The sequence below is a fragment of the Phyllostomus discolor genome, chromosome 7 (genome assembly GCF_004126475.2).
Source record: "Phyllostomus discolor isolate MPI-MPIP mPhyDis1 chromosome 7, mPhyDis1.pri.v3, whole genome shotgun sequence".
NCBI lineage: Eukaryota > Metazoa > Chordata > Mammalia > Chiroptera > Phyllostomidae > Phyllostomus > Phyllostomus discolor.
In genome coordinates this window covers 103,614,607-103,628,222 of record NC_040909.2, presented here as the reverse complement: position 1 = coordinate 103,628,222, position 13,616 = coordinate 103,614,607, and the positions used below count along the sequence as shown (strand labels likewise).

The window sequence follows — 13,616 nt, the reverse complement described above, 5'->3', positions numbered from 1 at the left end:
ATAATAATTATGCCATCAAGAAATTTATCTGGGCCCTGGCTGGTGTGGCTCAGTGGATAGAGTGCCAGACAGCGAAGCAAAGGGTGGCTGGTTTGATTCCCAGTTAGGGCACAAGCCTGGGTTGTAGGCCAGGTCCCCAGTACGGGGTGCATAAGAGGCAACCACGCATTGATGTTTCTCTGTCTCCCTCCCTTCCCCCCTCTCTAAAAATAAGTAAATAAAGTCTTTTAAAAATTTTTATTTGGGGAAAGACTTCTTATATTTTGTACCCATCTCCTTTAATTGCTCATCCCTACTTGACTGAGGTGGCTCCCACAGTGGTGAGGGGTCAGACTGAAACTCAGCTCTGCCCTCCATTTGCTATGTGGGGATCATGATAATGGTGTCTGCTGTTTGGTTCTATTGTTATGAAGATTCAAAGAGGCACTGACTACAGTGCCTGGTACATGGAGTTGTATAAATGTTCACTACTATTACTGTAGTCATCATTATTAGGCTGTTTTTAGTCAAGTTGATTGAATAACAGTTTCCTCATTTTATGCTGTCATTTTTTTAGCATAGCAGCTGAAAGAGCTGGGACTTAGGAACCAAAATAACTTGTATTCTCATTTGTTGTTATTTTACTAATTGTTGGTCTTGGGAAAGCTTTTTAAATTTGTTGAGCATCAATTTTCTCACTTTTGAAATAATAGTAGTACTTCAGAGGTTTATGGTAAGATACCAGTGAAATTATTTTTTGAGTTGCCAGATCCCTTGATATTTTACCAAAAGCCATGAAACATCTCTCTTGAAAAAGATTGACCTCCTCCACCCCACAGCCCCCACCCCCACCATTTCATTTTAGGTTCTCCCTATTTCAGCCATCTATGTAGAGATGTGTGTGGATCCTCCCACATTATACTGGCATGGGAGGGTGTTCAAAAGTAATGATGTGCCCTCTCATTTCTGCACATGATTCTATTTCCCTCAGCCTAGAGCCAAATTTTCTGTCAAATTTTCAACATTTAAAAAAAAACTTTATTCTGTAATATACAAAATCATATTTAAAATGTTTCACAATAACATGTCTGTTTCTAGGTCTGCATACTTAATTATTGCTAGATAATTATTTGGGTCTTATTTAGAACAGTTTATGGCTGTTTTATTCAAGGTTGTTGATATGGAGTGTAAGCAGTATCTGTTAAGAAGTTTGTGTTACTGACCCAAATCTTCCATTATTTAATCTCTTGTGGCTCTAACTTCAGTCAATATTTTCTGCTTCTTCTCAAACCGAAACAATGATTTTGGCACTAACAATTAGGCCAATATCGGCCTTTGGAAATCAAAGTCACGTGTACCACTAATAGTTTAAAGGTTGGAGCACTCTCAAATCTACCATTTCCTTGGAAAACAAGAATTAAAATTCTCTGCTTTTTTTGTCCATTTAATTCAGATTTATAAGCTCCACTGATAGACACTGTCTTGTTTTAGATTTTGTGCATGAACTGTCAGATTTTTGGTGCCCAATTAATGTGTTTTTACTTTTTATCTAAACTAATATTCTGCCCATGAACTAATTTGCATATTTCCACTTGCAGTACTGTGGAAATGGGAAGCGTTTGTTTCAATTCAGTGCCTGGAATTCTACACCAGAAACTTCCAGTTCATCAGGCAATAGCACAGACGACAGTTTTATTTGAAAATATGTGGTGAGGATTTTTTTTTTAGACAAAAAGCTGTTTAACCTCTTTTGCTTAGAAAGATAGCTCAAAATTGCCACACTGATTAAAGATATGGGAAATGTTAAGAAATTTAATCCTTAATAGTGGATATTTTGGATATTACCAATAAATGTAACAATAAATATTAAAAGTTTACTTATTTATACTTGATTAAATCTACTATATGGTGGTATTCCTTTTTAAAAATCATTATTTCAGGAAATATTAATGAGTTAACATTATAGATTTCTAATACAGATAGTCTGGTATTTAAAAACATGTTTCCATGTAATTAGGACTTTAGGAATTCATGGTATCCACAACGTAAGAATTATAAGAGATGCTTTGTCATTTTTTGGTTAGGTTTTGGTATGGATTTTGTCTTATTAGGGAGCTTAATTGATTAATAGGTCTTAAAGTGCAAAGCACTTTTTTATTCTTGGTGTTGATTGTAGTCTTGGTGTATAAAAAAAGACATTATATAAGCACATTTACTGCAGAAAAAGCCATCATCATCATTTGTGGAAAATCAATATATGTTTTTCAGAATTTAGATTGATGATTGAGCGTGTGCCATCAGAGTTAGCTGAAGCTTGAGGATGCTCCAGGGGTCAAGAGCAGGCCAGCTGAGCACTTGCATCACCAGTGACTCTGAGATTGACTTTCTCTGGCAGCTCTTTCCCAGCATGGGCTCCAAGCCCCTGACTGAAGTTTAAAGATGCACCAGAGTAAGATTTTGACAGGAAGTAGTAGTAAGTAAGTGCTGTGTTTATCTGTAACACTGCTACTTTGGGCTAAGGCTAGTAAATTTAGTTCTCATCTATGAAAATTGAATTTCATTGGTCTATTTGTTTAAATTTTATTTTTCAATTATAGCTTACATTCAATATTATTTTGTATTAGTTTCAGGTGTACAGCATAGTGGTTATATACTTTATCATATACTTCCATTTTTATGGCAGTTAAGTATAAAATAAACCATACAACCAAAGACTTAAAATAATGTTGTATTGGTACTTGTTTTATAATCTAAATGAATTCAGAGATGTTAACATCTGTTTATGTCCTTCTCTCTTGCTTCTCTTATAGGATTTTCAAAGTTTAGGTCATGCCCCATTAATGGGTTATCACTTCAGTTAGGTTATAACCAGCTTACAACGGAATTAGGGAATATAATAGAACAATTACAGTGTGCTGCACAACTTAAAGACAAGTCTAAGTGTAGGCACTGTGCACGTGCTTCTGTGTGTTACGTGTGGCCTGTGTGTCATGTGTAAAATACATTTTTACACTTGATCTTAGCCAAAAGGCCGAGAAGCAATGTAAAATATATTTTTACTGTAGGTTGTGCTCAGAAAAGTTAGAAAGATACAGTATTAGTTACTCTCACCAAAGGAGACCAACTAATGGTCTATTTAAATTTGAGGATGTTTCTTCCCAAAACAGGAAGTGATAGTGTGCCTTCTGGTGAGTACTGTAAAACAGTCACTGCATTCTTTATTTGGAAACACTCTACTCCTGGCCTGGTTCCGTATTCATGCCCTCTTCACTACTGCATGTTGTGGAAGAGTGGCTCTCAGACAACGTGCCAGTCAAGTGTGGCATTTCATTGCTCAAATTGAGTGGGAGGGTTTTTTTTCAAATAAGCTAATGGATAAAATTTTCTTACCTTAATTTTCTTCTCCCATAATTTTTCCTTAAGTTTTTGGTGACTCTTACTACTTGTTCGATGATAAAGTGGAAGTGAAAAAAGCAATGGATGGTAGTAGGAAATTTCATGCTGAATTCACCAGGGTTTCCTCTTTCATAAACATTCAAGGTTCTGTGTTTCATGTTATGTAATGTGGTCTTATTTTCTGATAATAAAAGTTTTCTTGTGCCCTGGCTGGCGTAGCTCAGTGGATTGAGTGTGGGCTGCGAACCAAAGCGTCACAGGTTCGATTCCCAGTCAGGGCACATACCTGGGTTGCAGGCCATGGCCCCCAGCAACTGCACATCGATCTCTCTCTCCCTCTCTCTCTCTCTCTCTCTCTCTCTCTCTCTCTCTCTCTCTCTCTCTCTCCTCTTTCCCTCTCTAAAAAGATAAATAAATAAAAGAATCTTTAAAAAGATGAGCAAAGAACTGAAATTAAAAAAATTAAAAAAAGTTTTCTTGTTCATAGGGTGGAATTAGAACTATTGACATTTCACGATGTTCTGTAATGACAGAGTTCCTAAGAAAGTCGTATGAATTCCAGGTACTTTGACACCTGAGCAAGTTGACTGCCCTGGGTGTATCAGTCTTTAACAGGTTCGCCTTAGTGTACAGAAGTCCCTAATTCTGAGTCAGTATCGCCACATTTGGGCTGAGCACCAGTAAGCCATGGCACAGTCACCTGAGGTGTTGTTTACATTTAACAGATATATTTAGATCACACACATTGTATTATGGCCCTTTACCTACAGAATCTTGTTGTTTTTGCCTACAGTTTTAATTTCTAGCTATTTATGTGGGTTATTGAAATAGCATTTTCTAGTTGCTTCTGATTCCCAAGGATACATGATGTGTCTGTTTGGGATTTCCTGAAGCAACTGTTTTCACCTGGTGCCATAGTCAGATTCCTAGCCAAACACAGGCTTTTTTAAAACTTAAAAATTTAAATGGCAAACACAGTTGAGTAGTCTTCCTCTAGGATGATCTTCTCATCAGTGCTTCATTTCAGCTAATATCATACATACGTACATTTTATTTTTATTGGTTAATATTTTAATATTTCTTAAATACATAAAGTGTGGTCAATGTAACAAAACAGTCAGACATTAGAGAAGTATATAAGATAAAAATTGAAAGTCTTTCCTTCATTCTTGCAACTATTCTGACTCTTGAGTAGTTTGTAGTTTATTTCACACTTTTTTTTTTTGCATTTACAGGTAATATGTGAGATTAAGGTTGAAGAAATGGGATGACTGAGTATCAGTTCCCTTTTTTCCTACTTAGGTTATTTATATAGGCTATATTTATTAGTTATATATAACTTTTTCCTTATGAAATTGTCAATTTTGTAAAATAAAGATCAGCAAAAAAAGTAATGTTTTGTAATCCTACCCTTTAGAGAGATTTCTTTTACATATTGCTATTATGTGTTATTTCTTTTTAGCATGTACCTTTACTTATAGATTTTTTTTTAAAGATTTTATTTATTTATTTTTAGAGAGGGAAGGGAGAGACAGACAGACAGACAGACAGACATCGATGTGTGGTTGCTGGGGGTCATGGCCTGCAACCCAGGCATGTGCCCTGGCTGGGAGTCGAACCTGCAACACTTTGGTTCTCAGCCTGAGCTCAATCCACTGAGCTACGCCAGCCAGGGCTATTTATAGATTTGATTGAACTAAAATGGGATTATATTTTTAATGTTGTTTGCCAAGCTCCCTTTTTTTTTTTGACTCAGCTGTGAGAGAAAAAATTATATAAATTGATAAGCTGGTACTAAAATTCATGTGGAAATGCAAAGGCCTAGGAGAGCCAGAATTTATTTAGAAAATAGAGCACAAACTTGGAAGTCTCACACTAATTTTAAGGTTTATTATAAAGCTTCAAGAACTGAGACAGTGTGTTTTTGTTATAATGACAGACATATAGATCAATTGAACAGAATAGAACTGGCAAATATACCCATACATATATGGTCAGTTGCTTTTTTTTTAACATTTTAAAAAATATTTTATTTATTTATTTTTAGAGAGGGAAGGGAGGGAGATAGAGAGAGAGAGAGAGAAACATCAATGTGCGATTGCTGGGGGTTATGGCCTGCAACCCAGGCATGTGCCCTGACTGGAAATCGAACCTGCGACACTTTGGTTTGCAGCCCGCGCTCAATCCACTGAGCTACGCCAGCCAGGGCTGTATATGGTCAGTTGCTTTTTGATCAATAAATGGCATGAAACAATTGTATATTGGTATGTGAAAAAATAAATCTTGTTCTCTTGACTTTTTCCTCATAAATGCATCAAATTTCATTTGAAATGGCTCATGGCCCTAAATATAAAAGCTAAAAGTATAAAAGCATTAGAAGAAAACAGGACAAAATCACACCAACTTTGGGATAGGCAAGTTACTTCTTTAGAGCACAAAAAGCACTATATTGTAAAAGAAAACACATTGATAAATTGGACTTCATCAAAACCAAAGCCATCTGCTCTTGTAAAAAAACTGTTAAGAAAATGAAAAGGCAAGCCACAGACTGGGAGAAAATATTCACAATACAAAGGAATTGTGTCAAGAATATATAAAGAACTCTTGAGATGTAACTTGAGGTATAACTTAACAAAAGTGTTATAGAAATCAACCCTATTTTTCAAATGTTCAAAAGACTAGATACTTCACAAAACATAAGTATGCAAATGGCCAATCAGTACATGAAAAGATTCTCAATATCATAAACCATCAGGGAAATGCAAATTAAAACCACAATGAAATAGAATAGCTAAGTTTAAAAAAACCCCCGACAATACAAAGTATAGGGGAGAATGTGAAGCAGACTGGATCTCACCCTGCTAGTAGGAGTGTCAGCTGTACTACCACTTTGGAAAACAAATCAGCAGTTTCTTAGAAAGTTTCTTGTGAAGTTTAGCATATTTACCATATTACTCAACATTTATCCAAGAGGAATGTAAGCACATGGCCACAAAAAGACAATGTGAATGTTCCCAAACTAGGAAAAACCCAAATGTCCATCAACAGGTTGAATAGATGGTAACATTCATGTAATAATGGGATACTATTCAGCAATAAAAAAGGACAAACTAGTGGTAAACGTAACAACTACATGGGTGGATCTTTAAAATGTTGTGCTGAACAAAAGATGTGGGACACATACTATATGTTGCCATTTATATGAAGCTTTAGAAGAGGAAAAACTAAGCTATACATAGTGATAGAAATCAGGTGAGTGATTGGCATGAGGTGGAGAATTGCCTGTAAAGGGTCATGAAGGAACTTTCTGGAGGGATGGAAGTGTTCTACGTGTTAATTGTTGTCACTTGTTTGTTAAAACTTATCAAACTACACATTTGTTGTGTACAGAATTGTACATATTGTATATTTCATAAAATATAAGCTTCATTGTAGCCATGCTTTTGGGTTTTTTTATGGCATTTTTATTTACTGATCTTAGAGAGAGAGAGGAAAGGAGAGAGAAACATCAATGTGCTGCCCCCCCACTGACTATATACTTTCCCTGGTTGACCCTTGCATGTGCCCTGACTGGGGTTTTGAACTCCCAGTCTTGGTGTATCAGGAGGATGCTCCAACCAACTGACCTACCTGTCCGGGGCTATAGCCATGGTTTTGGATGCTTTTTTGAATGACACAGGTGGTAGTACCCACAAGAAGAGTTAATTCTGTTTGCCACCCCCTTCGTACCACACACATGGTGTAGACTAAATCATAAAAGAGCATTTGTGGCACTTTGGAATAGAGGAGGATTGGGGGGTGGTTTCTTTTTGTGAGTTGCTCCTTTGGAGCTGCTGTGTGTGTTTGTGTGCTTAGTTCTCCATAACCTCTAACTGATCAAGGCACTTCTGAACACATGTTAAAATACTAAATTCTAATTTCTAAGTTAAATATAGTATTCCTTTTCTTTTCCAGTAACTGAGAAAACTTCAGTGATGATTTTTGTTGGGGTAGATGACCTTTGAGCCTTTGTAGAGTTTTAGAACAGAATATGGTTTCCAGAAACACCGTTTTATATTTTACTTGGAATTTTTTTTTTTTTGTAAATCTGTAGGGTTTCAAAATGAATGGACCCCTTATGTCCTTTTTTTTTCTTGTTTTATTTTCCGTCTTCATTAACTCAGTAATCTAGTTCACTAATATTGCCACTTTTTCTGATGGAATTTTTAACATAATTTTTAGCTTAGTAAACATTTTTTCCCTGATACCTTGGGGTTAAAAAAATTACGTGTATATACATATACATTTGTGAAAATTGATTATTTTTAATTAAATGGGTTTACTTGTTAATATTAAAGGTATCTATTATCTACTAATGAAGTTGAAAAAACTTTCAGTTTTTAGAATATTTCTTTTAAGAGGTCCTGTGATGTTGGCTAGAAGTGGAGGGAATTTCCTTTTCAGGGTTTTGAGGAAATCAATCTAATGAATGTATTTTAAAAACTGCAGTAATTTTTATGTCCTCTTGGGACTAATGTGTTTCCCCAAGTGTAGTGTATTTGCGTTTATGTGGTTAAAAAACATACACACAAAAAATCCCAACTCTACAAATTAGTAGTCACAGAGTTAACATTTTCATTGATAGCTAAGATAGTAAAATATCTATCCTTTTATCAGAATGCAACAGTCTTAGAATAACGTCATTTGTTCAGCCTCAAGTAGATGAGATGCCATAGGAACTTAACTCCTGTTTTTGTCAATTAGCCTGTGGGAGAGTTAGTTTGGTCATACATCCTTTGGCTTAAAGCTGCAGAACTTGTTGACAGTGGTGAGGACTTACCGTATTAAGAATTATTTTCTTAGTATCTTTATAAGTAAAATTCCTTTTTTTTTCCTATAAAAATCAAGCTATATGTTTTAAAAGAGGACTCCTAAATATTTGATGCCCCCATTTTAAGTGTATAAGAATCCTAGATTGTTCTATGCAATCCTGGACTTTATTTTTTATTAAATGTGGTAAAAAAATCATAAAATTTACCGTCTTAACCATTTTAAGTGTACAGTTTAGTAGTTCCAAGTATATTTACATTGTTGTACTTTATTTTTACCTGACGCAATAAGGGTCATGTGAGTTTATTTAGATTTTTAAAAATTGTTTTAAATCATTAGACTATAGTTTTAAAAAGGTGATCCCCACACCATTTACTCCTGGTAAATTTTCTCCAGTTTTTTGTTGTCCTGTATTTTCTTTTTATCATGAGCTTCTCATAGTAACTTCTGTCCCCTTAGGATACTTTGTCGTTTTCATTTCCCCCCTCTCTACAGTAGTTATTTCTTATCCTCTGGTTTCTGTTCAGATCGTATAAATCTTTCGCCTTTTACAGTAGTTATTTCTTAGAAGCAAAGAATAAGCAATACAAAGAGAAGAGGCAGATATATTCACCTTAAATCCATATTTTTCGTGTAAAAGTTTAGTCTTTTTTTCTCCAGAGGATTTGATCTTTTTGCGTATGAAACACATTTCTTCGGATGCATCCAGGTGAAGTGCTTGTGGCTGAGAAACACAGTCATAATTTAATGATGGCATGCGGAAGAACATGGGCTAAGTAAGATTCAGCGTGCCATTTCACCTGCTTCCTAAGTTATTCTTTCACTTGCCACAAATCCATTGTGAAAATGTATGAACAAATGTAGATCAAGAAAAAGTAAGGTTCTTTGGAAGTAGAATAGGTACTTAAGGAAGTAGAACAAGTTTTTATTTCGTAGTTATTACTCTTTAAGATATAATCGCCTCACACAAGTGGGAAATAATTTCTAGAGAGCTTCATGAAAGGAAGCCTGACATTTTGACATAATATTCTGCATTTGTTTTCTCTTCATAGCTCTCTCTTCTTTTGTGTTTTTTAAAACATTCAGTTTATAATCCTGAAAAAAGGATGAATGAGGCAGTATTTTGCCTTTAACACTCTGTAGCTTCTTGTGTTACTTCTTAGGCAAGCAAAGAAGTATACTGTGCCTGGGACAGAAAGTACCTACTGGGTGTCCAGAACTTCACACAAGTTGTCTTGGTTAAACCTCACAATATTCCTAAGGAGTAGGTACTAACAGTCCTTGTTTATCCCCTGTACACATATATCTACCATTTGGAATGGTGGGCAATATCTCAGACTAATCATTGACAGAAACAGGGTTCAAAATCCTTCAGAAGCTGAAGGATTATGATAAAAATACTGTGCCTTCTGCTATGAACTGGGGTCTCCTGCGTCCAGGGAGGAAGCAGTGAAACTCACTGTTGGTCAATTAGGTCCATGCTACTCAGCATCATGTATTCACTATTCGGAAAATAAAACTCTGATATAGCACATTTCTCTGATCTGTTATGATGGGAGTAATTTTAGTACCATACTTAAGCCAGTTTTTATAGCACCATCAATAACAGCAAACTTTAAGAAAATACAAAATTCCAATTTAGGAAACCAGGTTAATCTGGACTGATATTCACTTTATATCAGCGTATCTTAATTTTAGAAGAGAATCAGTTGTAGTACTGGCTTCCTTAAATGCATATTTTTCAAAGATGTTTAAACTATTTGAGTTACAAAAATTGAATGTATGTGGAATTTTTTCAGAATAAACGAGTGTGTCAAATGAACTGTGAGTTTCAAGTGAAATCTGTGTTTTGATAATAAAAATTACAAAGCATTTAAAATGTTAGATTTATTATTTTAGGCATGCTGTTAAATATGAAGAGATTAAACATAATGGGACAGACATGGAAATTGTAGTGTAAAGAATATCACAAACCCTTTTTTTCCTGTGTTTTTGAACTTGGATGTTATTTTGGAAAATGTTTCATGATTTTTACATGTTTAGTTTAGTAGCCATTATATCACAGATGCTAATTTTATTTTTGTGTGGTATATTTATTGGGTACATAAGCTAGGCCCTCCTACAGGGAGTGACAAAGCAAATTGCTCAATTTTGGGAGGAGTTAGTTACATTGACCAATTAATGATTCTAGTGTCAAAATTGTGAATCAGCATTTATTTCCTTTTGAGAGTAGTTTAGGACCAGTAATAACAACTGTCCTGATTTTGCCACATTAAGGACATTTTTACGCATAGTTCGTTATGTGATATTTTAGAAATACAGGACAAGGTTTTATTACATACTTAATCTGGTTTTATAAGGAAAATAAAGAGTTGATAAATTTCATTGATATAGATAAGCAGGTTATTTTATCCTCAGTAGTAGATTTTCTTGGACTTGAAAATCTAATAAATAATGCCTGTATTTCTCTATCTTACTCGATAATGTACCATTTTATTTTTTTGGCCTTTCACCTAATATGTCCCTCACTCCCCTTTCAGATTAAGCTTTCTAAAATACTACGTTTCATGCCTCCCTGAATTTTTCAATATCTTGTAATTGCCCATTGGTTGAAGCTGTGGTTCCGTGAGTATATTTATAACTTCATTGCCACAAACACAAGCCTTATACTTTTGCCAAACTTCTTTAGCCAGTATTGACTGATCCTTGCTGGTGGCACTCTTAGCCTTTCTGCCCAACAAAATCCTATGCATGCTTTACAGCTTTAGAAGGTTAAGCCTCATTTAACACTTCAGACCAAGCCAGCAAGCCTTTATTTTAGTTCACATTTGATGAAATTGTTGCTGCTGTTCTCTCTGCCTTCCATTTGGCATATAAGCTGTCATACTTTCCATTGTTAAAACATTAGTATTAAACTCTTAATTGTCTCACTTCCTGGCCTTCATTTGAAATCTTCCTGAGAGCTGAGGCCTGTGTCTTATACTGCTGAATCTATTTTGAATTTATTTCTATAGCATCTACTTCTGTTTAACAGCATTTTGCACATAATGAAACTATAAAAAACACATAGAATTCATGAAGTCATAGGTTTTTAGAGCTAAAAGTATGGGTCAAATATCATTTATAGTTGAGAATATTGAGTCATAAGTATTGAATTTGGGGAGTGATATGTTTAAATCATGGTATGGCTTAGGCATATTTTATTGGTACCTGTGTTATTTCAGCAGGGTATTTATAATAGTTTTTCACTTCAGTTCTTTTTTTAAAAAATATCTTTAAAAATCTGTAACATTTACATTTGTGATCATTTTACAGAGAGAATTTTCAAACACTTTGAATGGTACTACTTAATACTCAGAAACTGATTATCAAACATTTAAATTGAGACTGTACCTGTGCACTGGTTTACACTAAAAGCTAGAGTACAGTGGTTATTGGTCCTTCTGTGCAGTGACTCCCAAATCTATGTTATACTCTCAGCAGTCCTATTTATAAGTGTTATTGGTGTAACTATTACTCTGTTGGTAGTCTTTTCACTATGCCTGGAAATGTAGTCCACCTCCTGGGGAACAAGGGAAAAAAATAGTAGCGCTTAATACCATTATTCCCACAGAGCTTCAGAAATTGGCACAAAAGTTTTCATGTTAACCTCACAAATGCTGTTATTTTGAATTTATTTCATTTCAAAACAGTATTCAGTACCTTTTAATGAAGTGCGGAAGCTGGAACAAGGTTAGCTTTACAGAAGAGAGATGAACTGGTTTTAGAAGTTTGTATTAAAGGAGTAGCTATGGTGAGGGGAAACCTGGGCTTCTAGTAACTTGCATTTATTTCTAAAAAAGAATCTTCCTTGTCACCCAAGGAGTTGGTGTGGTGTTTTGAAAGTTGTGCGTCAAGCCAGACATGATTGGGTAGCTCATCTTTCCTGTTAGAACTACAGAAGGTTTCTCCTGTGCTGAATCAGTTACAGGAAGTTGTGTGTAGATGGAGAGTGTACTGAGCACTATTATTCTGCATGAACCTTTTGTCTTTATGAACTTTTAGTGCATGTAAGGGTTAAGGGTGTCCTTATCTCAGAGCTACCAGGTCCAAGTTTTGACTAGTATTCTGCCAAAGTATGAATTTTAGCCACCAGAGTTCTCTTGAGATCCCATCTTTGCTAAAATCAGAATTCTAGGAAAGAGCAGCAAGCATTTAACAAGTACTCCAAGCTTCCAAGTAATTAAAGGGGAAAAAAATGGCTGCTTGCTTTTGTAGAGTGTTTTTCTTGTTTTTTGAATGTTATTTACAGACATGTACTCATGCAGGCAGTGGAAATATAACTCTGAACTAAGTGCATAGGAAAAAAGCCAACATAATGAAGAATTAGAACCTCATGATAGAAAAAACTCACTTGAAATTTTAGGTTGACAACTATCATTTTTAAACACATACACACATTTTTTCCCCTCATCAAAGCCCTTGAGTATTGGACTAAATATTTTTGTCTTGAGCTCTTTCTTACTAAGTTGTGAGTAAGGCCATATTTGAGCCAGTTCACATGGAAACATTTAATATCCTTTATATTACTATTTGAGATAATTTTTGTTAGAAATTATGCAGACCCTGTGAACCCTATGTTCTAAATGCCCTCCTCCCCTGACTCTTTTACTATTTTAAAGATTTTATTTATTTATTTTTAGAGAGAAGGGAAGGAAAGGAGAAAGAGGGAGAGAAACATTGATGTGTGAGAGATACATCCATTGGTTGCCTCTTGCCTGCCCTCAGCTGGGTACCTGGCCCACAACCTAGACATATGGTCTGATTGGGAATCAAACTGGTGACCTTTGGATTTGTAGGCTGGCACTCAAAACACTGAGCCACCCCAGCAAGGGCTCTTCTACCATTTTAGAGCGACCTCAAATCCTGAGACCTTACTTAGAAATTTTTTTTTTTTAAATCCTTACCTGAAGACATTTTTTCATTGCTTTTAGAGAGAGAGGAAGGGGGAGAGAGGAACATGGATCAGTTGCCTCCTGAATGCTCTCTGACTGGGGATCAAATCCGCAACCTGGTATGTGCCCTGACTGGGAATTGAAACCGCAACCCTTAAGTTACGGGGTGGTGCTCCAACCAACTGAGCCACACCAGCCAGGGCTCAGACCTCACTTTAGATACCACTTTCCTGCTAAAACCTGATGAGGAGACAAGCACTGTGGTGGTTTGAGGGCTCATGGGATGTTTGGCATCGGCTTTGGTACAGCTGGGGCCTGAAATCCTTCTTGTGGCTTTTGAGGCTGGCAGTAAGGAGACTGTAGATGCTGGTAGAAGGAGAGCTGCATGGCTTCTGGCTTTCTTAGCTGTTGTTCAAACCCTTTTCCCTTATTAGGGGCAGACTGGGGTAGTTTATTCAGTGTTTGCTCCTTTACCTCTTCTTCCAGCCTCTCCCCCTC

At 35.8% G+C, this 13,616-nt stretch overlaps 1 protein-coding gene across 2 annotated transcripts in view; it reads left to right on the top strand.

The window, feature by feature from the left end:
- The window catches only part of NCOA2 (nuclear receptor coactivator 2), a 284,984-nt gene that overhangs the window by 29,864 nt on the left and 241,504 nt on the right, over positions 1-13,616 (top strand). The gene's annotated exons all lie outside the window — the stretch shown is intronic.